This window comes from Onthophagus taurus, chromosome 2 (assembly GCF_036711975.1).
Source record: "Onthophagus taurus isolate NC chromosome 2, IU_Otau_3.0, whole genome shotgun sequence".
Taxonomy (NCBI): Eukaryota; Metazoa; Arthropoda; class Insecta; order Coleoptera; family Scarabaeidae; genus Onthophagus; species Onthophagus taurus.
The window spans coordinates 3,826,047-3,853,298 of NC_091967.1; the positions used below are offsets into that span (position 1 = coordinate 3,826,047).

Below are 27,252 nucleotides of genomic sequence, written 5' to 3' on the forward strand. Positions count from 1 at the left end.
TGTTACTGAAATATACCCCGTATATTACAATTTAATTCTCAGTTAATATAAATAATATAAAATTTTCAAAAAATCATATCGACTGTATGCAGTGATGGGCGCTGGGTAAATACCCAAATAGTACATATAAAAGTGATACAAGTAAAAATATAACAGATTCGGACAAAAATGTAGAGGAACTTGTGACGATGATCAGCCCAGTTCCACATGAGCTTTGCCACAATGTTGACCCCATCATCTTCTTCGTAGGTCTTCATTTCGTACGTGGTCTTTCGTTGCGTTATTTTGAACCTCCTGGTAATGGCCACCGTTAATGTTAAAGTTTCGGAACCGTATGTCATAACCAAAGGAGGAAGCACGCATTGATTGAAAGCTTTTCTTTTCATGTCTCTAAGTTTCCTGTAGGCTGCCCATACGAGTATCATCCTTCTGTTTAGTTCGCTTGTTTGATTGTTATCTTTCGATACACGAACCTCATGGCCAAGATATATGGCTGCGATGCGAACCAACTGAGATGAGTACTTTAAGAGCAATAGTGGAAAAGACAAGAAGAGATAGAGTTAGGAACAAAATTGTAAGAGAATTTTGTGGATTTGGAGATGTCATGAGATTTGATAGGGGAAAAATAAAAAAAATTTATGAATACTTCCAAACAATGGAAGAAACCTATCTGATTAAGACAGCAAAAGACCAAAGATTAGCTAGAAAGAAATCCCGCGAGACCAGGAAGTTGAATTTCCAGCTCTAATGAAATACCATGAACGATGCGTTAAAAACAGGTTACAACCTGAATAAAAGAAGAAGAATAATAAGATCTTAAACGAACTACTTAATTTTCAATTTGATGGAAGTGCAATATAACTAGAAAAAAATCAAACAAGAATTAATGAAGCACAAAAACTGAATTTAGTTAGTATTATTAGACTTATACTCAATTCAGGACATTCAAAGATATTGAGAATGGTCGGTAATGAAAATATAAACTAATTACGAAGGCTTTCACGGCCGGTGTGAATTAAACTAATGATGGATGCTGGGGATATGTTGGTAAGTTTCGATGTGGAATCCCTTTTTACTAGGGTACCAGTTAAGGATGCTGTAGAGGGTCTTCGCCGAAAACTCATTCCGGAGGGTTAACCAGGATACGTGCCAGATCTGGTGGAGTATTGCTTATCGTCGACGTATTTCAGCTGGAAAGGAGAATTTTACGAGCAGTTCGAAGGGGCAGCCATGGGATCTCCACTATCGCCAGTTATAGGTAATTTCTACATGGAATTATTCGAAGAGGACGCTTTGAAGAAGAGCCAGTGGAAACCAAAACTATGGCTCCGATATGTGGATGACACGTTTGTGATATGGCAACATGGTCAAAAACGGCTCCAAGAGTTCTTGGATCACTTGAACTCTCAACATCCTATGATTAAGTTCACCATGGAAACAGAAACTGCCAAAAAACTACCTTTCCTAGATGTGTTGGTCACCAGGACGACAAATGGAGATATAGAACTTGGTGTATACCGAAAGAAGACCCATACCAACAGGTATTTACAGGCATGTTCACATCATCATCCCCAACAGAAGAGGTCCGTGATCCGTACATTATTTCAGCGAGCAGCGAGACTATGTGAAGGAGAGAACTTGAAGAAGGAGCAACACTTTCTACGAGGCGTGCTGCAGAAGAATGGATACACTTCGAAGGACATCAACCAGGCCATCAAGCAGCGAAAGCGGAAAGAGGACACGGTAAGTACAAAACCACTTGGATTTATCTGTCTTCCCTATGTTTCAGGTGTAACGGAACGAATTGCTAGGCACCTCAAGAAGAACGACATCGTAGTGCGGTACGGCACGGTCAGCAAAATTCGGAACACACTCCCGATAGCCAAGGACAAACTAACTCCATTAAAAGGAGCGGGAGTCTATCGACTATCGTGTAGTTGTGGGAAGGTTTATGTTGACCAAACTGGACGCAACGTCGAGTGCCGCATCAAGGAGCATGAGAGGGATGTAAGGCTGAAGAAGAGCAGTCGGCGGTTGCGGAACATTGCCATGTAGAGGGGCACCGAATAGACTTCGAACAAACAAAGGTGCTGGCTAGGGACAACAGATACTGCCAAAGACTGACAAGAGAAGCCATAGAGATTCACCGACATAAAAATAACGTCAACAGAGAGGATGGCTGGGAGCTTAGCAGAACATGGAAGATGGTGGTGAACACGAAGACCTCTTCCCGCCTCACACCGGACGCGACGCAATTAGTTATTAATTAGTTTGTAATTAGCGTTAACTGATTATTAATTAGTTTTTCCGACTTATATATAGTTACCGATTTTTTGATCTCGTCACTTCGAACCAGTTTCTGAAGAAGGTTGCAACATGGCATCCGAAACGTCAAACCTTTTATTAAAAGACGCACGGCAAAACCCGAAAGTTTCTAGTTTTAGTTCTAATCTTAGTTTAAAATATAAACTTTCCCGAAATATATGTACAGGGTGTCCAAATTTCGATGGGTTTGCATTGTATCTCAGTTATTATGAAAGATAGAAAGTTGCGGCTTTCGCGAACCTGAGCTACTTTTTTGTGAAACTTACACTGGCGCAAACCAAATTTTCATAGCCCTCTTCGTTTTTGATATACAGGGAGTGTTTCAAAATTTACGATTTTCAGACACCCCCTGTATCTCGGCTATCCGGAAACTCAGTAAAAAACTAAAAACGGATTCTAATAGATTTTTTCACGTGGAATCCAATGGTGCACGTAGAATTTTTCTAGTCAACACGGTTTTTGAGTTATAAACACAACCCAAATACTGAATACTCAACTTCTAAAATACTTAACTCTTTATAACTCACAAACCGTGATGACTAGAAAAATTCTACGTGCACCATTGGGTTCTACGTGAAAAAATCTATTAGAACCCGTGTTTACGTTTTCGGATAGCCGAGATATAGGATGTGTCTGAAAATCGTAAATTTTGAAACACTCCCTGTATATCAAAAACGAAGAGGGCTATGAAAATTTGGTTTGCACCATTGTAAGTTTCACAAAAAAGTAGCTCAGGTTCGCGAAAGCCGCAACTTTCTATCTTTCATAATAACTGAGATGAACCCATCGAAATTTGGACACTCTGTACACTTTAAAGCTAATAACACCAGGAATGTGTATAAATTTGTTAGACAGTTAATACAAAGCGCACACAGCTCTATGCTGAGATGGAACAGGAAAAATAATATGTGATAGTGAAATGAATGACATTTGGAAAAATTATTTCCAAAACCTATTAAGCATAGAAACTGATTTGGAAATAGACAGCAGTCCGTCACACCAAAGAAAGGATAGTGTCATGGAACCTATATCAATCAGTGAGGTTCAAAACGCAATCACTGCGTCAAAACATGGAAAGGCATCAGGGATTAATGACATACCATCGAAAGTATTTAAGACAGAAGTGTTCACGCCTCCTGTATACGTTCAGCAGCAGTTTCATCTCTCGATGGCTATCAGAAATAAGGACTATATCGCCCCCTATATTACTTAGGTATTGCCATCAATGTTTATACCTTTTTGAGTCCAACCCAGTTGTTTAAATGCACTCTCCAGGACTGTGATGAACAATTTGGGTTGAACATTATATCGCCTTGTCTTATTCAAGTCAATGTAGCATTCTTGTAAATGTTATAAATAAGTTTGGTGTATCGATAATGGACTCTGCATTCTTGAAGTACTTGCAAAACTGCCATCAACTCAATTTAAATCAAATTTTATAAATACGTCTAAATACCCATCTTGGGTAAATACCCCGGGGTATATATCCATGGAATTTTCCCTTGAAAATAAATATCCAGGTATTTAACAACACTGAGTCATGAAACGATATGCATATTTGTATTTTTTAAATTTAAATTTATTAATTTCAGGGTGCAGGGAATAAATGTTGAAATTGACGTGCAGTTCCATTAAAAACGCATTAAAAACAAATTTGAAACCACGTGTTTCAGATCTGTGTAAACTCGGTGTGTCCACCAATTATCGATGCATTAGTTAATTATTTCCGAACAGGTATAAACTAAATCAACAACCGTTTAAGTGTTAATAATATCTACTACTATATATTATTTATAAACCATCACGAAAATACACGTAGTCAACTGCAAACGACTCCGTATTGTGCGCATATTGTTGCACTTTGCTGGACCGGAATGCTTTGGATCAAAGCCAAAAAGACACCCGTCCTTACGTAACTAACCACTCTAAGTAGTTGAGAATCGCCAAAATGTTTAACGAGTACTTTGAATGCATTCCATCGAGGATTCTTCTTCATAAATGATTTAAAAAAATTCCAACCCACAAGTAACATATAAAAATAAGAGAACTTGTGTGGTCTGATAAACGGTTCATTTTTAAGAAACGTGGCGCATGCATTGTCTCCGAAACGAGGTAACTGGACAATTCTTAACGATAAGAGGTCAAAGACTGGACGAACGTGGGGAATCCAAACTTAGTCGTTTCTTCGAAAATGTTTACTACAAAGCGTATTGTTGACACGCGTTCTGCGTCCTTTGTTCCTTCTTCTCCCCTTAAGTAGTCCTGTCGGTGATTAGTTTGGATCACGAACTCGTGCACTGAATGGTTTCATCGAAGGATAACTCGTAAGATTGGAAACCTCGCAACAGTTTGGTTTAATAGGTCGTAAACAGATTTCAGCCACACAATAATTTTCTACAACTTTATTTTTAATAAAAATACTAAAAAAAAATAAATATTAATGTAAAACAACAACTTAATGCAACATTTATCAATATTTATTTCATGACTCGTTTTAAAATAAAATCGCTTCAATTTCTGGGCGAAAGGTTATCTTTAGAAGAACAAATACGTAGCGGCCGCCAAAAGCAGAATAATACTTATTCAATAACATTCAAATTGTGCTAAAAAACACTTTTATAAATTTCGCCATTCTAGGATACAGTTAAATTCCCACGTTTTGATCTTTGTGCGAAAGTAAAAGTGTAGGAGGAAAATACTTTGAGGAAAAAATGTGGTGTAATTGGGAATGTTGAAGGTGAATTGAATCGATTAGACAAATATATTAATCAAACGTTGTCACAATAAAAAATTATTAAATAATAATAATAAATTAATTATAATTATGATATGATGTGTACAGGTGTCCCGTTAAGCGTACGGAGCGGCTGTATCTCTAGAACGGTAAGGCCAAGAGGTTTGGGAAAAAAATCCTTATAAGCAAAGTGACCAAGAGAAATAGCTGGAAATTATTTTGAAGTTCGTAATTCGACCGCTAGGGGGCGTAACTGCCATTGAGAAACATAAAGTTGCCGCTATCTGAGAAACTTAGACGATGAGCTATAACTTTGACACCATCATTTAATAGCTTGGATAATACCGCATCGCTTTTGTTTTGCGATATTTCTCATATCTGTCATAATAAGAGAGGGGGAGGCCAATGCGTTTTCATATGTTTACATTTTAATATCTCCTAGACCATTCAACCGATTTGAATGTTTTCGGTGTTGTTTGAAAGAGTATTTTATGCTCTTTTTAAAGATATTTTCAGTAAGACCGTCTGCTTTAAAACAAATGAGCTAGAGGACGTTATCTGCAGCGATTACATATTTTTGTGATTTTTGAAGAAAAGTTAAATGGAACGATACTATTTACTTCACAGACCCTTAGTCACCTTAAAATTTGCTAAATTTTAGTGAAAACCGCATCTCAATATCGCCACCCGTTCTCGAGTTATAGAAGAAAATCACAAGAACAAATCACATTATCATGGTAACTGTAAACATGTCATTTACTAACGCAGAAGCGTATGATAGAGCGTATGATGATTTATTTTCAATGTTTCGAATACGATGCAACTGCATGGCAAAAATGTGCAATGCAATTACGACAAAGAAAGACATTTTTCTCTAGAAGTGTTTTTAAGATTACGGAAAACTGGCAACGTGTAGCCCATTCGGACGTCTCTATGAATTCGTAAATCAGAGTTCTCAAGAGAATAATATCTCCACCACGTTGTTTTACATCAGGCCTTAACAGATACCGATTATGATAACAGACTGAACTATTACCATTGACTTTTAAATATGATTTGGGCAAATCCAAACCTTTTATCACAAATGCTATGGATGCATGAAGCATCTGTCCACAAGCTGATGTAAACTTGCATAATATGCATTCTTGGTTCGAGCAAAACCCACATTGCTTTCACCCCTTTATCTATTGGGTAGACTAAACGACCTGACTTTTCAAGAAAAACCAATAACCAGGGAAAATATGACAAAACACTAAATACCAGTAAAAACGTGTCCAGGGAAGAGACTTAGCAGTACTTTTTTTTCGTCGAAACTAGATTAAATAAATGCATCGAGGTTTATGTAAGACATTTCGAACATTAGTGGGCTATTTTTGCCAAAAATTTAAGTTATTCTAAGTGTTTCGGTTTATTTTGTTTTATTATCATTGTTGATGTTTCATTGATCCGTTGGCTTTTCAACCCGCCTCAAAAGTAGTTTTGAAGCAGTTCTAAGCTTGGATAAAGTGTGGAGGAAGGTTCTAGATACTAAAATTTTTGTTATCACTTATTTGTTTCCTAAGGTAACTTGATCCGATTAAGATATACGAATTTTTAACATTTTCTTTTATAATTCGAGAATGGATGGAGATATCGAGATGCGGTTTTCACTAATATTTAGCAAATTTTATGGTGATTAACGGTCTGTGAAGTAAATAGTACCGTTCCATTTAACTTTTTTTCAAAAATCACAAAAATATGTAACCGCTGCAGATAACGCCCTCTAGCTTATTTGTTTTAAACCAAGCGGTCTTACTGAAAATATCTTTTAAAAGAGCATGAAATGCTCTTTCAAACAAGACCAAAAATATTCAAATCGGTTGAATGGTCCAGGAGATATTAAAATGTAAACATTTGAAAACGCATTGGCCTCCCCCTCCCTTATTATGACAGATATGAAAAATATTGCAAAACAAAAGCGATGCGGTATTATCCAAGCTACTAAATGATGTTGTCAAAGTTATAGCTCATCGTCTAACTTTCTGAGATAGCGGGAATTTTATGTTTCTCTATGGCAGTTACGCCCCCTAGCGGTCGAATTACGAACTTTAAAATAATTTCCAGCTATTTCTCTTGCCCACTTTGCTTATAAAGATTTTTTTCCCAAACCTCTAGGCCTTACCGTTGTTGAGATACAGCCGCTCCGTACGCTTAACGGGACACCCTGTATGTTAAATTTAAGCTTAAGGATTCTAGTTTACGATATGATACAAATACTATAAGTTAGTTTCCGGGAAAAATTATCAATAATTTTTACTATAATTGACTAAATAATAATATTAATCAGACACAACGAAAACATCAATTATTTTAATTGGATTATATTATATAACGTTGTTAATTTCTCTTGTATAAATTGCATTAATTCGTTAAGTTGCAAATTATGGTCCTCACGACCTAGTTTTTAACGAGTTAAATGCGTCGTTATGCAGATTATACGAATAAATGATGCTAGTTATGTTCCATTTATTATAATAAACGGAGAAAAAGCAATTCTAAAGCGGTATTATTCGAAAAATTGAAAGGAATAAAATGAATGAAGTACAATTTAATATATTCAAACTAAAAAACAATAATATTATTGGTAGCTGCAGATAATCATGTAAATTAACCATCTTATTTATGTTATTCCGAGTATACTACGTTTGACTTTACTGGAAACAATGACAAAATCCGTGTATAATTATAGTTGTTACTGCACCTCACATAAACACATATCTGAATCGAGCGAATAATAAACACAATGTAAAATTGAGCGTGTGTTATGAAAACGTAGAACTCACGCGGTTGATTTAATGATGGTCAAGAGACCAGATGTTAACTACCCACTTCCTCATGGATGTCAAAACATCCATGCACTAATAGATCAGGGCTCATTATTGCGTAACGGGTTGATGAAGAAAAAAGTGAGATGGTGAGATCAAGACCGGACGAGGAACGTTATTTTTCAACTGCATATAAATTACGTTCAAGGAAACGCATTGCATGCCCACGGTTAACTTTGCGTGTGATAAACATAATGCTACCGCCGTAACCTTGTGGATCGAAATAACGCCCAGCGCATCTATTTACATTATTGAAGTTGGAAATAACATCATTGAAGTCGTAACAACCCCAATAGCGGGAAAGGTAAATGTTGTTTCATTGCTGTTCTACTGCTGCTGCATCGCGAAAAATCCTCTCAACGGTAAAAAAGTCGCTACTTTACCTGTTCCCACATAACATGCATAACGCGAGAGCAAATAGTTACCAAGCACTTAGAAAATCGATGTTATGTTATCTAATGGTTTGTATAAAATAAACATCGCATAGTGTGATCATCATGTTTACTTCTCTCGTGTTACTTTGTCTGTATCTTCAATTAGATTATAAATTATAATCTTAAATATAATTCGTCATTAATTATTTTTACCTAGAAAAATCAATAAAGACCATGTTTACCACCCAGCGAATGATAACTTGGTTGATTTTCCTAAATTAAAGTAATTACATTGTTGTTAACATCTCGAGCCTTGAAACCTATTAATAGAACCGGCGGAGATAATGCAGCAAGCGGCTGTCGATGTCGTTCGTCGAGAGTTAAAACCTTGTGGTTAAAAAGTCGGTCAAACCCATCAAGTCGATCGTCGTTGGGCGTAGAAACTACGTAAAGGGATCGCCACTGCGATGTTCTTCTCGTTTCTCTTTTCGTATGCACAAGAAAATTAAGATTTTATAACTACGAAGTTATGTAACCTTTCGAACAGTGTTGTTGCATTCTTATGTGGGTATATAAACGCCCGAACGTGTTTATAACGCCTATAATTACAAAAAATGCAATTACAACTACAAATTTAAATTTGCTATAAAAATTTTAAGATAATATTATCAAAATTTCCAGGAAAAAATGATTAAAAATTATTATTCTATTTGTTAGAGTATTTCCATGAGTGCATCATGTTATTTGTTAGCATAGATAGGTCGTGATAAATTAATTTTAATCTAATCTAATGTCACTTTATTTAATCACTAATCATAGTTAACACAATAATATGTGAAATGGGCTTAAATATGATTTGGTCAAATTCTAAGTAAGAAAATTGCATTAATAATGTTCACGAATCGATCGATGATTCACCAAAAACACACCCGCCCTGTTCTCATCGGTTTACGTTGCACAAGGTCAGTGTAATCTATCATTATATATGTAGGCATACACACAGAAAGAGATCAATATAATAGGCGGTTAGAGAGGTGCATATTAAATTACCTTGCAACCTAACACTTTAACTAATAAAAGAAATTAGCAAATCTATTCTAGATTTTTTATTCTACATTTATTTATTGCATATTAATGAGAATGCACTTACGTTCTAGAAAAACGTATATACCAATGTTTATTTAAGTAACCTTCGAATAATTTAAACGCCATTAGTTGTTGCTTATCTATTTACTAGTATTACATAAAAAGGGTAATGATAACATTTTATATTTTACTTTTAAAGCTAAAATAAAACTCTTGCATCATAAAAGTAATCGAAATAATCTTGTATTATAAAAGATTCTTTTATTTTTCGCTTTGACTTGCTGTAAGAATAAAAGTAAAAGCGAAGTTCAAGTTCCGACCGATAAAACTGAACGTGTGCGAGTCTCGGTCATGGCCTTGTGCGGTTTTATGGGTTGTCCCATTTGCCGGTGTCAAGTACGCCGCCAAATATTGACCTGCGCAAGTTTTGTCGGTTGGGGTAGGTCATGTAGAGGACATCACGTTTGCGAGCAAGACATGCTCGCAATACCTACTTCATACCAGAACAAAGAGAACAAAGAACAGAAAAGCTTCATAAAAAAAAGGTGTATAGCAAGAAAGAAAAGATTTTACAAAGAATGTGTGACCTAATATTTTGTAATTAAAATATAATGACGAAATCGTTTTTCAAAGTCTTTTAAACAACTGTAACCATATCTATATTTCGGTTAACTTAACCCTTTATGTCCCCTTTATGTGTTAGAGCTGTCGGTACTTTCTACTATACAAGAAAGAATCTGTATAAAAAATTACACAATCCGCACTGTAGGGTTTTTAGGTATATTTAAACTTATTCGTCCAGATGTGACCAGAGATTATTACAGATCATTTTAAAAAGAAAGCATTGAGCTTTAATTTAAAATAAGTCTCATTCCTTAATTTCAATAAATACGGCTTCCAGGAGTTTTTAAATCAGCATCTTTTTTGATAGTTTTAGGTTATACGAAAATGTAAGTTTTGTTTCAACATTTTTTTTCTCAATATTTTTCCAATCCAACCCAACAATTATTATACATCATTTTAAAGAGAAAGCTTTGAGCTTTAATTTAGAATAAGTCTCATTCCTTAATTTCAATATATACGGCTTCCACGAATTTTTAAATCAGCATCTTTTTTCATACTTTTACGTTATACGAAAATGTAAGTTTTGTTTCAACATTTTTTTTCTCAATATTTTTCCAATCCAACCGAACAATTATTATATATCATTGTAAAGAGAAAGCTTTGAGCTTTAATTTGGAATAAGTCTTATTCCTTAATTTCAATAAATACGGCTTCCAGGAGTTTTTAAATCAGCATCTTTTTTGATAGTTTTAGGTTATACGAAAATGTAAGTTTTGTTTCAACATTTTTTTTCTCAATATTTTTCCAATCCAACCCAACAATTATTATACATCATTTTAAAGAGAAAGCTTTGAGCTTTAATTTAGAATAAGTCTCATTCCTTAATTTCAATAAATACGGCTTCCAGGAGTTTTTAAATCAGCATCTTTTTTGATAGTTTTAGGTTATACGAAAATGTAAGTTTTGTTTCAACATTTTTTTTCTCAATATTTTTCCAATCCAACCCAACAATTATTATACATCATTTTAAAGAGAAAGCTTTGAGCTTTAATTTGGAATAAGTCTTATTCCTTAATTTCAATAAATACGGCTTCCAGGAATTTTTAAATTAGCATCTTTTTTGATAGTTTTAGGTTATACGAAAATGTAAGTTTTGTTTCAACATTTTTTTTCTCAATATTTTTCCAATCCAACCCAACAATTATTATATATCATTGTAAAGAGAAAGCTTTGAGCTTTAATTTGGAATAAGTCTTATTCCTTAATTTCAATAAATACGGCTTCCAGGAATTTTTAAATTTGCATCTTTTTTGATAGTTTTAGGTTATACGAAAATGTAAGTTTTGTTTCAACATTTTTTTTCTCAATATTTTTCCAATCCAACCCAACAATTATTATACATCATTTTAAAGAGAAAGCTTTGTGCTTTAATTTAGAATAAGTCTCATTCCTTAATTTCAATATATACGGCTTCCACGAATTTTTAAATCAGCATCTTTTTTCATACTTTTACGTTATACGAAAATGTAAGTTTTGTTTCAACATTTTTTTTCTCAATATTTTTCCAACCCAACCCAACAATTATTATATATCATTGTAAAGAGAAAGCTTTGAGCTTTAATTTGGAATAAGTCTTATTCCTTAATTTCAATAAATACGGCTTCCAGGAATTTTTAAATTAGCATCTTTTTTGATAGTTTTAGGTTATACGAAAATGTAAGTTTTGTTTCAACATTTTTTTTCTCAATATTTTTCCAATCCAACCCAACAATTATTATACATCATTTTAAAGAGAAAGCTTTGAGCTTTAATTTAGAATAAGTCTCATTCCTTAATTTCAATAAATACGGCTTCCAGGAGTTTTTAAATCAGCATCTTTTTTGATAGTTTTAGGTTATACGAAAATGTAAGTTTTGTTTCAACATTTTTTTTCTCAATATTTTTCCAATCCAACCCAACAGTTATTATACATCATTGTAAAGAGAAAGCTTTGAGCTGTAATTTAGAATAAGCCTCATTCCTTAATTTCAATAAATACGGCTTCCAGGAATTTTTGAATCTGCATCTTTTTTGACACAGATTTTCAGATTTTCGTCGTTCTGTAAATACAGGTCTGATAAATAAATATTCATATTTACTGCGTCCACGAAACGGGATTGCCTATTTTGCTAAAATTGATTCCAAAGGCCTCTACTGAGTGTATTTTGATAGCTTTTTAATTCTGTCACAGAGTTTCAAAATTTTTGACTACTTGGGACACAAAGGGTTAACAAAAGATTTATAGTGGGCTTTATTTTACACAGCAACGAGTTAAATCCAATAAGAGCTTTTTCTAGATGCGAAAAGAGTGTTAATGATATTAAATATTTCTTCTAAAATACTTCAATACGAAGTATGGATACCGCTCTAGGAGAATTGCGTATCATTACGTCTTTCCTCAACTTCCTCAACCTATCTTCCTCTGTGCAACATCTCCCTACGGCCTTATTCAACGTATGTATAGTACACGCAATACTGCCACCACAAAAACACCACTGTTAATGGGCTATGTCAAGGATTATGCAGAAGAAAAACTTGCTTCGTTGCAATTTACTGCATAATTGAAGAAGTTGGGCTACACCAATCAAAGTGTATCTCATGACATCATTCGACTGGTAAGACAAACTATTTTGGAAATGCGAGGTCGAGCACGGTTGAAATTAAAAGCACACCTCTGTGCTGCTTTTTGGCTTTCGGTTTATTGTTATAAATTCTTTACAAAATAAATTACGTTCATGCTGTTTAAAACACATATGGAGTTGGAAGAACAAATTAAAACTTATACATATCAAACACTACACATTAAAACAATTAACTCAATTCTATTTATTTACTTTGAAATCAAATTAACATCAACTTAAAATTACTCTATTAGTTTTAATTACAAGTGTTTACTTCCAACATTGTTTACAGTTGAACATAACAATGAATTTTTCTTAAATACGATGTTGAATAGAAAAATAACTGTTTGTTTTTTCCTTGCAACAAGCGCATTTCGTCGAAATCAATTAACAGCGAAAAAAACAACGTAATGCAGAAGCAAACAAGAACGGTACGGTTGCGTGCAGAAAATCGTGCGTTATTTTATTGTCGATAGACCTTCGTGCGAAATTAATGCTAAATAATAGATACACATTTCGAACGAACGCTATATTATTATATGAATGCATCGAGATGCGCACGCGAGGATCTGAGAACGTACAGAGTGCACTTATTTGGATCTGTTTGTTTGCAGTTTCCGTGTTACGTAATTTTTGCAGACAAACAGACTCCGAATCACACAAACATTTCCACTCAAATGACACGTGACTTTAAAAAGTTAAATTTTTGAAAAATTTGTGAATAATATGCGTTTTGGAACGAAAATAGAATATTATTAAATCTGCATAGGTAATTATGGCTAGTATTTACTTAGTGTTGAGACATCAGCTTAATTTATCGATGTTTACAATTGGGCTATTTATATAACAAAAATGCATCATTTTGTGGAGATACGAGTTATCTACGAACAATAAACAAGAAAATAATAAAACGAGAGCGCGTTTTCGTTTCGTAACGAGTTATTGATGTCGGTGTGTACTGGAATTGTGTCCCGTCTTTAATTATCGGACAATGTGCAGAACTATAAAACAAATAATAAATTAGACAGGAAACGGTCTATGATGCGATACTTTGTACCCAGTTGCAGAGTGGTCCTTGCGTTCTATTACGACTTATTTGTCCGTCGCATTCTATCTTTATCGCCCCGGATAAATATAGAACGCGTCGCAAATCGTCGCAGTTTCAAGGACTGATTTCGCGGTGTAATTGTGATCACTTGCAATTACTTCCATAGCATTAGGACAAAAAAACATCGAGAGTCACGATTAATTTTTTCTTCGTTCGTTTTGATCTTGTCACATTTACAAACCGTGTATGTAAACTGTTCGCAAACTGTTCAACGTTTATTGTTGTGTCCTTGCGTTTGACTTTGAGGAGGTCGCGGTTGTGTAGAATATGCATCGTGCAGTCAGGCTCGATCGGCGATTCTCAATAAGTTTTAAAAATAACAACAAAAAATTATTTGATTTTAAACATCAACATAACAACAAGATTAAAATTAACAAAGTACAAAGTTGATTTTATATAAATTTACGTTATATAAATTTGAATTAAAAAATAATATCGGAGATAGTGTTGTAAATTTAATATTGAGATTCGCTGCTTTTGATATAATGTAAACGAATTTAGCTGGCAAACTGACAACAAACTGCGGCTCGAGCTCCGGCTCAACACTGTTTGTCTGTATATATCCAGTTGCGGCAGCTTCATGCCCTTGATGCCGAGTCTCAAGAGTATCCAGGATGTTGTATTTTTGAGTCGTCTCAGAATGTAAATAAACCAATAACCAGAAATATGAGGCGGTTATTGTGTTCCAATGAAAAACAATATCCCATTATTTTGTTTCTTTTTTTATGGCAATATTTGGTTAAAATTTAAGACGGCGATCAACGACTGCCTCGTGCTTAAGAGGACCTTGCGACTTGCAAGCTATTCAAAAAATACTTACTCAACCAATTCTTAAGAGAGAAATTATTACTGTGTAAATGATTTTTCTTTCTTGGCATTGTTGTTGGGAAGTGGTATTATGGAGGTTTTGACGGAGCTGAATGTTAACTTTATGTTGTAAGCTGCGATGTTATCCATAGAACCCATGAGCTTTTAACTTAGCATATTTTGTTTCTGTATCACCAAATCATCTTAAAATATTATCGTTTTCACTTAAACACTTCACGAATAATTGTCATAAGCAACATACTTTGGTAATTTGTCAAATGGGAATTTTGCCAAAAAATTATTAAAACTTAAAATATTTTCTTAGTATTTTTAAAAATTGTAGATTATACAGTGTGTCCGTAAAGTAACGGATATAGGTGATAAAATCATTATAAACGGTTTATTGAAAAATCCCTGAAATTTCAATTTTTTGGTGTAGATTTCAATTTTTTTCCGCCATTTTTAAACGAGTTATGACGTCATCGATATTTTTTTCAAATGATAATACGGAAGATGAAAGAACAGCTTTTTCTGAATCTAGTACAGTCAATATTAATATTGGTTGCATAAGAAAATTACTTTAATCGAGAAAAATTACTTTAAAGAGTATCTTCTTCAAATTTGCTTGACATGATAAAAATATCAATAGCCATGAGTAACTATGGTAACCAATTATTTTAAACAAATTCCCAAATGTCAAAAACTGATTTAGTAAAGCTTATTGAAGTGTGGTGGCGCACAATCTTGTTGGAATAACTACCAACAAAAGTTCAGGAATATTTATTGTTTTTGATAATTACAATTTTCCCCTTAATACATCCTAATATAATATATGTCATTAGTATATTATTTTCACCCTCCACCCTCTTCCTCCATTTCCATACCCTCGGCTCCTCGGCCCAATCCTCCCCTCATCCATCCCTTTGTCTCCTCACCCCCACAACCATTCTCATCCATCGTTTCCCCTCTCCTAAGATCTGCCCTCGGTCCAACTCCTCCTCCCTCAACTCACTGCACCCATTCAACATATGTTTCAACGTTTCCCATTCCTCCCTGCATAACCACCTCTCCTCATCGGCCATCCAGTATCTGTTAGCTCTCTCCTCGTTTCCACAACGGAACCTAGCCACCAACTTCTTCCCTTCCTCATCCCCTTCCAATAACAAGTATCTAGGCAGCCCCTCCGTTATTATGTCCCTGTACCTTTCGTTATACCTCGCCTCTTTTATTTGTGTCCTTCTTTCCTGTCTCTGCACATCTCGGTCCCTATCTCTCAACTCCCTCCACATCTCCCTACCCACCCTTTGTCTACTATTTATCTCAGTTACCGAGTAGCCCGCTCGTCTATAATAGTTGTCTCTGTCTCCTTTCCCATATTTGATCTTTCCCTCTCTAATTTCCCTCCAACACTCTCCCAAGATCCCGCAGTTTGGCCTCCCCTCTATTCTTTCTTCATATTTCACTGCTCTCCTGCCCCCCTCCACTCTGACTTTATCCACCTTTACCTCTTCCCTCACTATATACCCCGGTGTTTCTCTCGCCACCCCAAGCACCCATCTCCAGTATCTAGCTTGCACGTCCTCCAGCATTGCCTGCTCTCTCCATCTGCTAACACTGCTAACCAAACCTTCAAACATAATCTTCCTCGCTGCCACATTCCTTCCAAAGACTCTCTTCCCCCAACCCCATACTTGTCCCATCACCTTATTCGCCTTTTTTGCCATAGCTATCACATGCGACCCCTCCCTGTTGTCCTCCCTGAACACATACCCCAAGTAAGTATACTCCTTAACCTCCTCGATCTCTTTTCCCTCCCATCTCCAGTTTTCTGTTCTTTTTCTCCCCCCCTTACAAAACTTCATCATCCACGATGTCATCCGCGTATGCTAACATATGCACCTTTCTACCTTCCACCACCAACAAAAGTTAAGGTTTCCTCAAAAAGTAAAAACTCAGCACAGTATCCCGTACTATTTCGCTCCACACATTGATCTTTTTCAATGTGTGGATTTTGGGTAGCCCAATACCGACAAGTTTGTCTATTTACTTGTCCACTCAATGTGAATGTTTCCTCGTCGAAAAAAATATGTTTTTGACAAAGTCATCGTCGCAAAATTCTCAATGCTCTTGAATGAGGTTTACTTTATAGGAATAATATTTTGCAGTTTTTAAAATTTCATGAACCGTTGATTTACTAATGTCTAAATGCAACCCAATATCTCTGACAGTAACTTAAGGGTTTCCTTGCTTAGCCAAAACCACCTTGTGTTGAACCTCCCCTGAAGAATTTGGTCGGGCAGACTTCGACAAATCTCGAAGATGTCCATGCTGTTTAAATTTAGTCACAGCTAGGTTTACCATACTAATGAGCTATGCAGTGTACGATCAGGAAATGTTGTATCAAGGAGGTCAACTACTTACTAAATCATTTTTCATCATTTTGACATTTTGATGAAAAATTTGCAAAAAATTTAAATCTTTAGACCAGTTTCAAGGATTTTTTCATAAACCGTTTATAATGATTTTATCGCCTATATCCGCTACTTTACGAACACACTGTAGATTACATTTTTGAAAATGTCACAGTTTCAATAAATTTTTAATGCGCAAGTTGCATTCTTTTTGAAAATTGCAATATTAAGTAAGGGAAATTAACACTATATTTCCAGTTTTTATTATTCGCTAAGTTTTTATCGAATGATAGTGACACGAAACAAACATCCTTTGTTCATTGATATCTTGAACTGATATAGATTGTTATCGATGTTCATTAAAGTACAATTTAGTATGTCATGTGAAACATTACCTAGAAAATACGTAATGTAGATAGGTTATTGAGTACATAAAGATGAAGTCGTTTCGTTCTTAACCTACCATACGTGAGGAACGATTGAGGGAACACATCATCCACAAGCTAGCGGAACACCTGTAATAACGCAAATAAGGTTTCCACGGTGAAGGTCTCGCCGAGCGGATTTATGGCTAAATATAGGTTCTTTGTTGTGCGGTGTAACGCAACACGACCCCTTTAAATCCAATTTGAGTTAATATTTAAGTAGCTCTTTTGAGTTGATAAAAAAATAAAATAAAGTGGGATCATGAAAATGTACTCAAGAAACATTTTTTTAAATTTATTGTTTTATTTTCAATATATAAATTTTTACTTTCTTAGAAAAAAAACTAATAGCTTGATTTTACTAACAAGGGAAGTGTCACAACTGTGTCTCACCGATTTCGATGCAATTTGGTACAGTCATAGAATGGGCCAAAATAAGGTTCGTACATTTTTTTATACGTGCGGTAAAAGCCCCTGGGGCGAGTTATAGGGGTTGAAAGTTTGGAGAAAAAGTACGTTTTCACTTATATTTTAAAAATGAAAAGTGCTATCAAAATTTGGTAAATTGTAACTGATATTCATTTTAAAAGAGCTTTCTTTTGATGTATCACACATATACCAGAGGGTTAAGAAGGGCGAACTACCCCTATTTTTTTGGAATTATTTAAAAACCACCCTATCGATTTTGGCGGCATTAAGTATACTTCCAGCACGTTCAAAAATATTAGTTAAGGGTTTTTTCCCATTCGCTCTAGATCATCCCCAGCGAAGTTACGGGGGTTAACATGTAACCACTTTTCGTAAGAATGATGTGATAAAATTGTCAGGTATTTTGAAAATACTTTAACAAAACCGTAAATTAGTCGCACAATAAAATGTTTAATGTAAAATAAGGCATAATACACCATTTAGGGGTGGTTGGGGTTAACCACCCCCTTAAAAATTAATTCTATCCCGGGCATTACTTGTTGATTACGGCGAAATTTGGTACTGTGTTTGTTTTATATTTGAAGTAAAAATTTTTGAAAATGGTTATAAGGGTTACAAATTAGGGGTAGTTTTTTGTTTATACCTCGAAGATGAAAACTGCCATCGTAACTTCGAGGGTAGCAAATACAATGTTTAAAGCAGACAATATATACGTTTTGGCATCAAAATCTGGAAAGTTAACTTCAGAACACATGAAAAATTGGCTCCAAAATGTATATTTTCCAAATACTGGTTCTAAATCATTATTATTATTAGATTCTTGGAGTGGCCATTGTCCTGAAGTTATTAGTGAAATAACTCCATCAGGTACTAATTTTAAACATTTATCTATACCTGCAGGGACAACAGGTCAAAAACAGCCCCTAGATGTATTTGGTTTCAGAATATGGAAAAATTTTATTAGAAGATTCTCTGATCAGATTATTCTTTACCAGTATGATGTCAATTTACATCAGAGGGATAACATATTAAAATTGCAATCGTTGACGCATAACCAGTTGGCTTCCCCTCGGTTTATAAATGTTTTTAAATACGCATGGTTTGCAAGTGGCTATATAGAGGAGAGACCAGACCATTTTGAAAATCCCGTGGAAGTTTGCTTTTCGAGTGAGAAGCCAACGTGTGATATCTGTGGGGATATAGCGGTCATAACATGTGCATGGTGTAAAAAATCCTTATGTTTAAAACATTTTTTCCACGACTTTCATTTTTGCCAACACTACGTAGAATAAAAATAAATTTAATATTGAAAATTAATATAATACATAAAAAACGTCAATTAGTAATGTAGAATAAACTTCTTTGGTATATTGAACTATTTTTTTTGTCAGTTGCTTTTTAACTCATAAATAAATAAAATATCTTATTTATCTAGTAGTTTTATATTTATTATTTAAAGAAAATGAGGGTAGTTTACCTCGTGGAACATCGATAGATAGATTTTTAAAAAACAATACCACAGTTACGATGGCAGTTTTCATCTTCGAGGTATAAACAAAAAACTACCCCTAATTTGTAACCCTTATAACCATTTTCAAAAATTTTTACTTCAAATATAAAACAAACACAGTACCAAATTTCGCCGTAATCGACAAATAACGCCCGGGATAGAATTAATTTTTAAGGGGGTGGATAACCCCAACAACCCCTATATGGTGTATTATGCCTTATTTTACACTAAACATTTTATTGTGCGACTAATTTACGGTTTTGTTTAAAGTATTTTCAAAATACCTGACAATTTTATCACATCATTCTTACGAAAAGTGCTTACATGTTAACCCCCGTAACTTCGCTGGGGTTGATCTAGGGCGAATGGGAAAAAACCCTTAACTAATATTTTTGAACGCACTAGAAGTATACTTAATGCCGCCAAAATCGATAGGGTGGTTTTTAAATAATTCCAAAAAAATAGGGGTAGTTCGCCCTTTTTAACCCTCTGCTATATGTGTGACACATCAAAAGAAAGCTCTTTTAAAATGAATATCAGTTACAATTTACCAAATTTTGATAGCACTTTTCGTTTTCAAAATATAAGTGAAAACGTACTTTTTCTCCAAACTTTCAACCCCTATAACTCGCCCCAGGGGCTTTTACCGCACGTATAAAAAAATGTGCGAACCTTATTTTGGCCCATTCTATGACTGTACCAAATTGCATCGAAATCGGTGAGACACAGTTGTGACACTTCCCTTGTAAGTTACTTAATTATCAAATTAGTTGACACAAAATTGTACTGCCTCAACCGCAAGCAACCTCAGCTTAGTATAAATGATACAGTATTGTACTGCATCGGCCCTAAGTGACCTCGGCTTAAAGGTGAGTTTAGACATGCATAGATTTAGTGGCAAAATTAAATTTCATGTGTAAACATCAACTGGCATGCAAGTTGAAATCATGCATGCATAGATCAGAAAAGTCTGCACCCTTCTGAAATCACTGGCGCCAGTGATGACAAATACGTGCAGCAAAACAAAATTTGCGTGTGTAAACAAATGCTTTTTTGCCAGTTTTTAGTTAGATTAGTTGGCTAAAAAAAAAGTGGTAGGCAGAAGTAACAATCAAATTTCTTGAAGGCTATGAATATTATCCGTGTTTATGGGATGTACATAGTAGTGCTTACCAGAGCACAGTCCAGAAAAGTATCAAAATTTTGCTTTGTCATTCGTAGATGATTTTTACATCTTGCAGAATCTTCTGCTGCGAGTTCTCGTAGAAGTTTTGCAAAAGCACCCAAAGTAGGTCGACGACTAATGGTTTAACCCAGACACGACCTTTTCGTCGTTTCTTTTTGTCTTTCTCTGCAATACATCTTTATACAGATATCAAATATGCTAAAATCTACCTTGGCGTTTTGAGTATACTCTAATACAGTAAATTCGTTAGTCCAGTTTAATTAGCATGTCCAGTGTTATAAAAAATTGTTAAAATACAAATTCTTGGAAAAACATTGATTGATTTAATTCACAAATAAATCACTGAATTAAGTGATGCGATTTAAATCATGCCAACCACGTTCTTTTATACACCTTTTTTTATGTATTGTTTGAAAGAATGCCAAGAAAGGGGAACACGCGCGGCACCCCACAGAACCACAAATTGGTGCCCCGCATCGTTGATTACTTATTCAAGATTCATTAGTGTTGGGATGACAGACGATGGCGCTGTGCAAGACGTCATCAAAACCGACGACAATAAGACCTCGAGATAGTAAGGAGATTTTATCTTGTAATGCAAATAAAAAAAGATATATAACTAGCTTAAAAATCCCTAAGGAACAAGATACATGAAATTTGTTGATTATTTAATCATTTTTTGTTTTGAATTTAATCACAAATTAAGAAACAATTTTTTTATTTAACGTTTTGAATTTTATGTAACGCCTACGCATACGTTGTGACGTAATTGAGATGATCCGAGATATATTTAAGCGTCCCATAATAACCAACTGATTTCCCGCAAGGATAATATCTGCCCTGATGATCGCCTCGTCCTTCTGCAGACGCCGGAGGACACGTGAACGAACGGCTTCTTACGTTCACGTGTACTCTTTCAAGAATGAACCGAAACACGTAACCAAACCGCCTTTAATCAATTGATAATTTACAAGGCGACAATAAAATGCCAATTTTTCTTAGATTTCCTATTACTATTTATAAAATTTACGGAATCATGTGTCACATGATATTAATTGAATATAAAGACTGCGCTTGTAATGTAAGTGACATATTTTTGATTGAAAAATAACAAGCTCGGAAGAAGTTAATTACAAGTCTCACTTAACTTTTAATGACTTCAAGCTTCCAATTTGCATACTACAGTTTATATTTTGTTTCATTAATAAAAAACTTTTACTCATAAAACATTTTTCCAAATCATAACTTTATCATTATTTCTAAATTAAGTGATTAAAACTATAAGAAGTTTTAGAAGCAGTTCAAAGTTCAACAAATCGCGGCTCCCCTCACATTATTTATCATTACTATTTAATCAAAAACTTAAGTTTTTAGTCGCCATGTCAACGATAAATGATTGCATCAATTTTCGTTATCATTGTTGCATTTTTTTAGATGATAAGCAAGGTAAGTTTGTGTAAGTTTAGGGTAAATAAGTACTAAACGCGTGCGATTTGTAAATATTAGTTTTGGTCACAAAATTATTTTTTATTTCGTATAAATTTTAACGGTTCAAATATTTTGAAGAACATTTACAATGAAAAATACTCACATATGAATAATAAATATTGAGGTGTTGTAATCAATAATGTTTTGTAAACAGACTGTTCCTGTTTTGAGAATATGTTATATATTTATTTACGGCACGCGCTGTTTTTTGTATGTACTCAAAAATACGTATGTTATCATTATTATAAAATATAAGTATAAATTTTATTAAATTTATATGTTTCTTCGAAGAGTCAATTACCTAAGAAATACATTATGCAAAAACAAAGAAGCAAGATATGTTAAGATATATTTATTCATCGGATATTCATATGGAATTAGCATGGCCTAAGGAATTACGTGGTGCAAGCACAAAGAAGGGAATCTTGTGTCGGACCACAACTGAATATTAAACAGATCGACCCAGTATTTTGATCAACTGCTTAAAATGCTGTTTAAAAGCTAAGAAATAATAAGTTAGCTGATAGCGACCAAATCCTTGTGGAATTTTTCAAGTAAAAAGGGGCAGAATTGAATTGTCAGTTATCAGTTACGATGGATCAAATATTTGTTCAAAATCCGCCATATATTATCATAAAAGCCTAACTATATGACGCCTGACGCCCTATACAGCTTCAACATCCCAAGAAAACTGGACTAATAAAGAAATAATGAACTGCCAAAACTCTGCCGCAGATGGCAGGAACTTATATAGTATTGATAAGCTTAGCCAACTGGCATGACAAAGGTCATGCCAGTTGAATCTTGCAATCGATAATAAGAATTTGATGCGAGAGTTTACGTATCTTGGTCCATCGTGAAATTGAAGAATAACTATAGCGCAGAAGTTAGTTATCATAATAGGACTACATTTTTTTATATAATAATAGATATTATTGGAATTGTCTTCGGCTTCTCAAAATCCGTAAATTTTGCCAATGAACAAGTCCTTCAGTAGTACTGAAATATTTTGACAATTAATCTCGAACATTGATTGTATAACGAGTACAATTGCCTCTCATATTTCTAATACGGGTCTAAACCTTGTGGCACTTCTGTTTGCTGTAGTTCATCAGGTTGCCAAGAACATTTATCATTTCTTAAAAAGTTGTGCAAGCTAGTAGCTGTCGTAATTATTTTTTTACAAAAGTTGTACTCTAGGATATGGCCAAGGATATACAGGGTGTCTCAGCGAGACCGGTCATTAGGCGTTTCTGGGGTTCTGGCCAAACAAAAAATTTGAGAATGCAGACTTAAGTATTATCAATTACGTTCTCTTCATCTAAAATATTTTCAGATTTCTAACACTTCCGGTTATACCGGAAGTCGCCACCTACTTTATTTTTTTAAATGGAACGCCCTGTATATGTTTACATATTTGGATTTGTCTGGTTTGAAAGTTTATAAATAACTTTACTTTTTGCAATTTGACTCGGCCGTTCTCGAGTTATCCGATTTTTTCTAGAAAAATCTGCTCCAGTGGACATTTGTTAAAAAAATCATAGAACACTCAATTTTTGAGATATCAATTTAGGATTCAGAACATGCTTAAACAACATGATGGAGTATGTTTTGGTGCCCAGAACGGCTGTCTAGATCGTTTGGTCACTTTACTATGACACGTTAACTTTTCGAAATTTGGAAGCACCATAACTTCATTTTTTTAAATGGCATCCCCCATATTTTATTAATTAGTCGTCTTCGGCGTCTCATTTTACATCTTTTATATTCCATATGTCCTAAGCCTATGAGACACCTGTATAACGCCAACTAAAAGAGCTTATGATACAAGTTGTACCAGAAGTACAAAGTAACCAACCCACTAGGAACACAACAGCAACTACAACAAAAGTACAAAACCGTTGTTATCTCTGTTGAAGAAAAGATGACAGAAAGAGAAGGCAACAGTGTACTATGTGCACAAAGTTTGTCATAATGAAGCATTTTCGCATGCTCTATGAAGACAGCAATGCGCAGAATCAGGCCCAAAAATCGTGAACTTAGAAGTTTGGTCTAAGCGATTATCCATATAATATAATAATAATAAATTGAATACATTTTCTTCTTCAATATATAAGCCTTTAGTCTAGTTAGACCGTACAATATTGCACTTCGATTGATTCCAACTATTTCCTTTGCCTCTACTTTATCTTAAGTCTGATTTATCTTTTCTGCTGCAGGTTTAGTTTTGGTTTTTACGGTTTCTTCTTTAGATCTCGTTAAGATTACAGGTAAAGTTTTCCTGGCGACTTGTCTAGACCTATTTTGGTACGGAATATTCTAGAACAATTTCAACGCATCAATACACCGTGTATAAAGCAAAAATATTCTGTACATCTAAATTTTGTAGAATTTATAATAAATATACAAAGTTAGGCAACCAAATTTACTGAAACCAACACAAACTGCAAACAAAATTGGAAAGTTCTAATTTGTTCTAATAAATCAGAAAAGAAACTGAAAGAAACTTCTTAAGTTTTTGAAAATATCTCTTAAATTATAAAAACAATAAAGTATTTTGATTTAATTAGTTATGAACTTTTTGTATTTTTTTAAAATAAGCATCAATATCAAAAATCAAGTGATAATATAACCTCTCTTTCAGTTGATGATAAAACAATCGATTTTGTCGCCACCTATCGAACAAACAAAATATTCTTTTCAGCACTCTTAAATTCTAGAAGTTATATTGAAAATGAAGATACGTGATCACTGCGAGAAGAAGAAATGTATTCCCCATTCACCCCGCCCTTACTCAATAAAAGACCAAAAAGGTCGATGACCTGGTTGCTCAAAAAGAGATGCCAGTTGTGACCCATATATTAAAAAAATCTTACTTTTTAAAGGTCTTGAAGAAAAAAATGTTGAGATGCAATTTTTGAAACGTTACAATTTCCTTTTCCGTTGCAATCGATAAGAGGGCAACGAGAAATTGTCGGCGATAAAGTAAACAGCTTAGAGAAACGTAAACTTACCTATTCTTGGTTATTCGCCCCCTTTAATTATTCTCTTCTCTAACCTTCACACCGAAGCTTTTCCGATTTTTTTCCAACCCAGTTATAATCGCAACAAAACCACGAACCGCGATCGACACCTCTGATGTGCCATGATCGTCACGAGAAGTCGAATTTTGCGTATTTTTAACGAATTTTTGTGTTAGTCCACCATACCGTATCGTTCGTCAAAAACAACTTTGGTTAGAGGGGGGATACACGTTCCTTTTACACCACATCGAACGTATTTTTTATTACCGAAACGAGGGGTTTATTATAACGACACCAAACGTTAAAAATTATTCAAAAATAAACACTTATTTAGTATACATTTAAACAAATTTTGATGCATATAAAAATTGCAGACGTTTCGATCTGCCATCTTCAGGAACATTAATTAATTACGTTATGAACACGCAGTGAGAACACCGCCATCTATTGACAAATCGTATAATTTTATATTACAACAAAATTTTTTGTTAGATATCTTTGTTATGAATGAATGTTAAATAAGTTGCTTATATTCGAAATATAAAAATTTAAAATATTGTATCTCAAGGACGAATTGAGATATTATCGTGAAATAATGAACATTTTAAAGAAACGCCATCTATTTGCAATTTTATGTTACAAAAGAATTCTTTACAAGATATCTACATAATGAATGGGTGTTAAATAAGTTGTCTATATTAAAAATTTTTGTATAAAATTTATTTAAAAAAAATTGTTATAAAATAAATAAATGCTTATGAATGATTTTTTTGTAAGATATAAATCATTTTGATTATGTTAATTGAATTTAATCCTATTAGGCATGCTTCAATTACGAATAATTTATATTTTCGATTTTTTTTGTTTCTATAATTGCTTAAGAAACCTTTGATCTGTCTCTACTAGTGGTTATAAATAAAATGTAATCTAATGGATCTAGAATGGTGCTTGTTTATAAATAGATCGGATAAAATCCACGTGCACATTTTTATAAGAATGGTGATTGTAGGTGGGTAAAATCCACGGAATCCTGTTTATTGTTGTTCTGGATTGTGCCTACAGTAAAGAAATAAATACACATTTGATACGGTTTTATAGAATGCGGATGTATTTTTTTATGATTAATTATTTAAAGTTTTTTTTCTGAGACGGTATATTATAGTGTTAATGATTTTATTTAAATATGACTGAATAAAACGAAATCTAAAACAAAAATTGGTTATATGATGATGAGATACTGAGTTACTGTAAAATACCTTAGCATAGAGGAGAAATTTGAAAAGCAATAAGTATCATAAAGAAATCCTACAACTGATATCAGAAAAAGAAGAATGAGATTGATCAAGAATCTAAAAGGGGTTATAAAGGGAATCTAAAGAAGATAGAATCTTAGAATTCTTAGAATCTTAGAATCTAAAGGGGATCGGAAATAGGTATCTCCGATCAGAAACGAAGGCGGTAGCTGGGCCAGAAATAATGAATAAAATGCTTCAAGGTTTGCAAACTATCTGGAAAAAATATTGCAACCTAATTCTATTAACCTTATTATTGTTATTATTGTATTTGTAGCGTGCTGCGGCAGCAGCTCCATTTAAAAACATAAAATTGTATTTCATTTGTTATTATTTTTATATTTGCACACAATTGTTTTTGAAGCAAAACATAACAGACGCAAAATAAAAAGTCTGCCAAAAGTTAATTTTATTATTATGTTGGCTAATACTTCATAGCCACATTTGGTGACCCCGATCAAAGCAACTCGCAACCTGGCAATATATTCTGCCATAAAATTTTTTAATCATTTCCTACATGGAAACAATTTTACAGTTTTCACCGATCACAAACCTATAACTACGGCAATATTTTCATCAACAGAAAAAACACCACGACAAACCAGGTACCTAAATTACATAACACAATATACATCCGATGTGAGATACATTAAGGGAAATTCCAATATTGTTGCAGACGCTTTGTCCAGGACAAATATTGAATCCCTAAATTCTCAGTACTCCGACACACTTACACTTTACAAAGCTCAACTCACAGATATCGAATTGTCGAACCTACTACATAAACAATTTTCTCGCACTCACACTACAACACCCTATCAGTTATTGCTACAACCCACAACGCTACCTGATATCAAATTATGGTGTGAAATATCAACGGAATCTCCGCGAATCTACATTCCGCAGCAATTTAGAGAAATAGTTATACAAAAATTTCATGGTTTATCTCACCCTGGCATTCGAGCA

The 27,252-nt window shown here is 34.1% G+C and overlaps 1 protein-coding gene and 1 long non-coding RNA gene across 3 annotated transcripts in view; one reads left to right on the forward strand and one right to left on the reverse strand.

Moving 5' to 3' along the window:
- Positions 1–25,369, reverse strand: part of LOC111418801 (neuronal PAS domain-containing protein 2-like) — a 57,391-nt gene extending 32,022 nt beyond the window's left edge. For both annotated transcript variants that reach the window (XM_023051473.2, XM_023051472.2), the window contains exon 1: positions 24,986–25,369. The gene's annotated coding sequence lies outside the window, so the exon portion shown is untranslated. The remainder of the gene's footprint in view (positions 1–24,985) is intronic.
- LOC139428908 (uncharacterized) lies at positions 18,477–19,224 on the forward strand. The gene is made up of 2 exons (XR_011639578.1): positions 18,477–18,654; positions 18,731–19,224. It is a non-coding gene; the product is annotated as an uncharacterized lncRNA (long non-coding RNA).
- Positions 25,370–27,252: the final 1,883 nt, after the last annotated feature.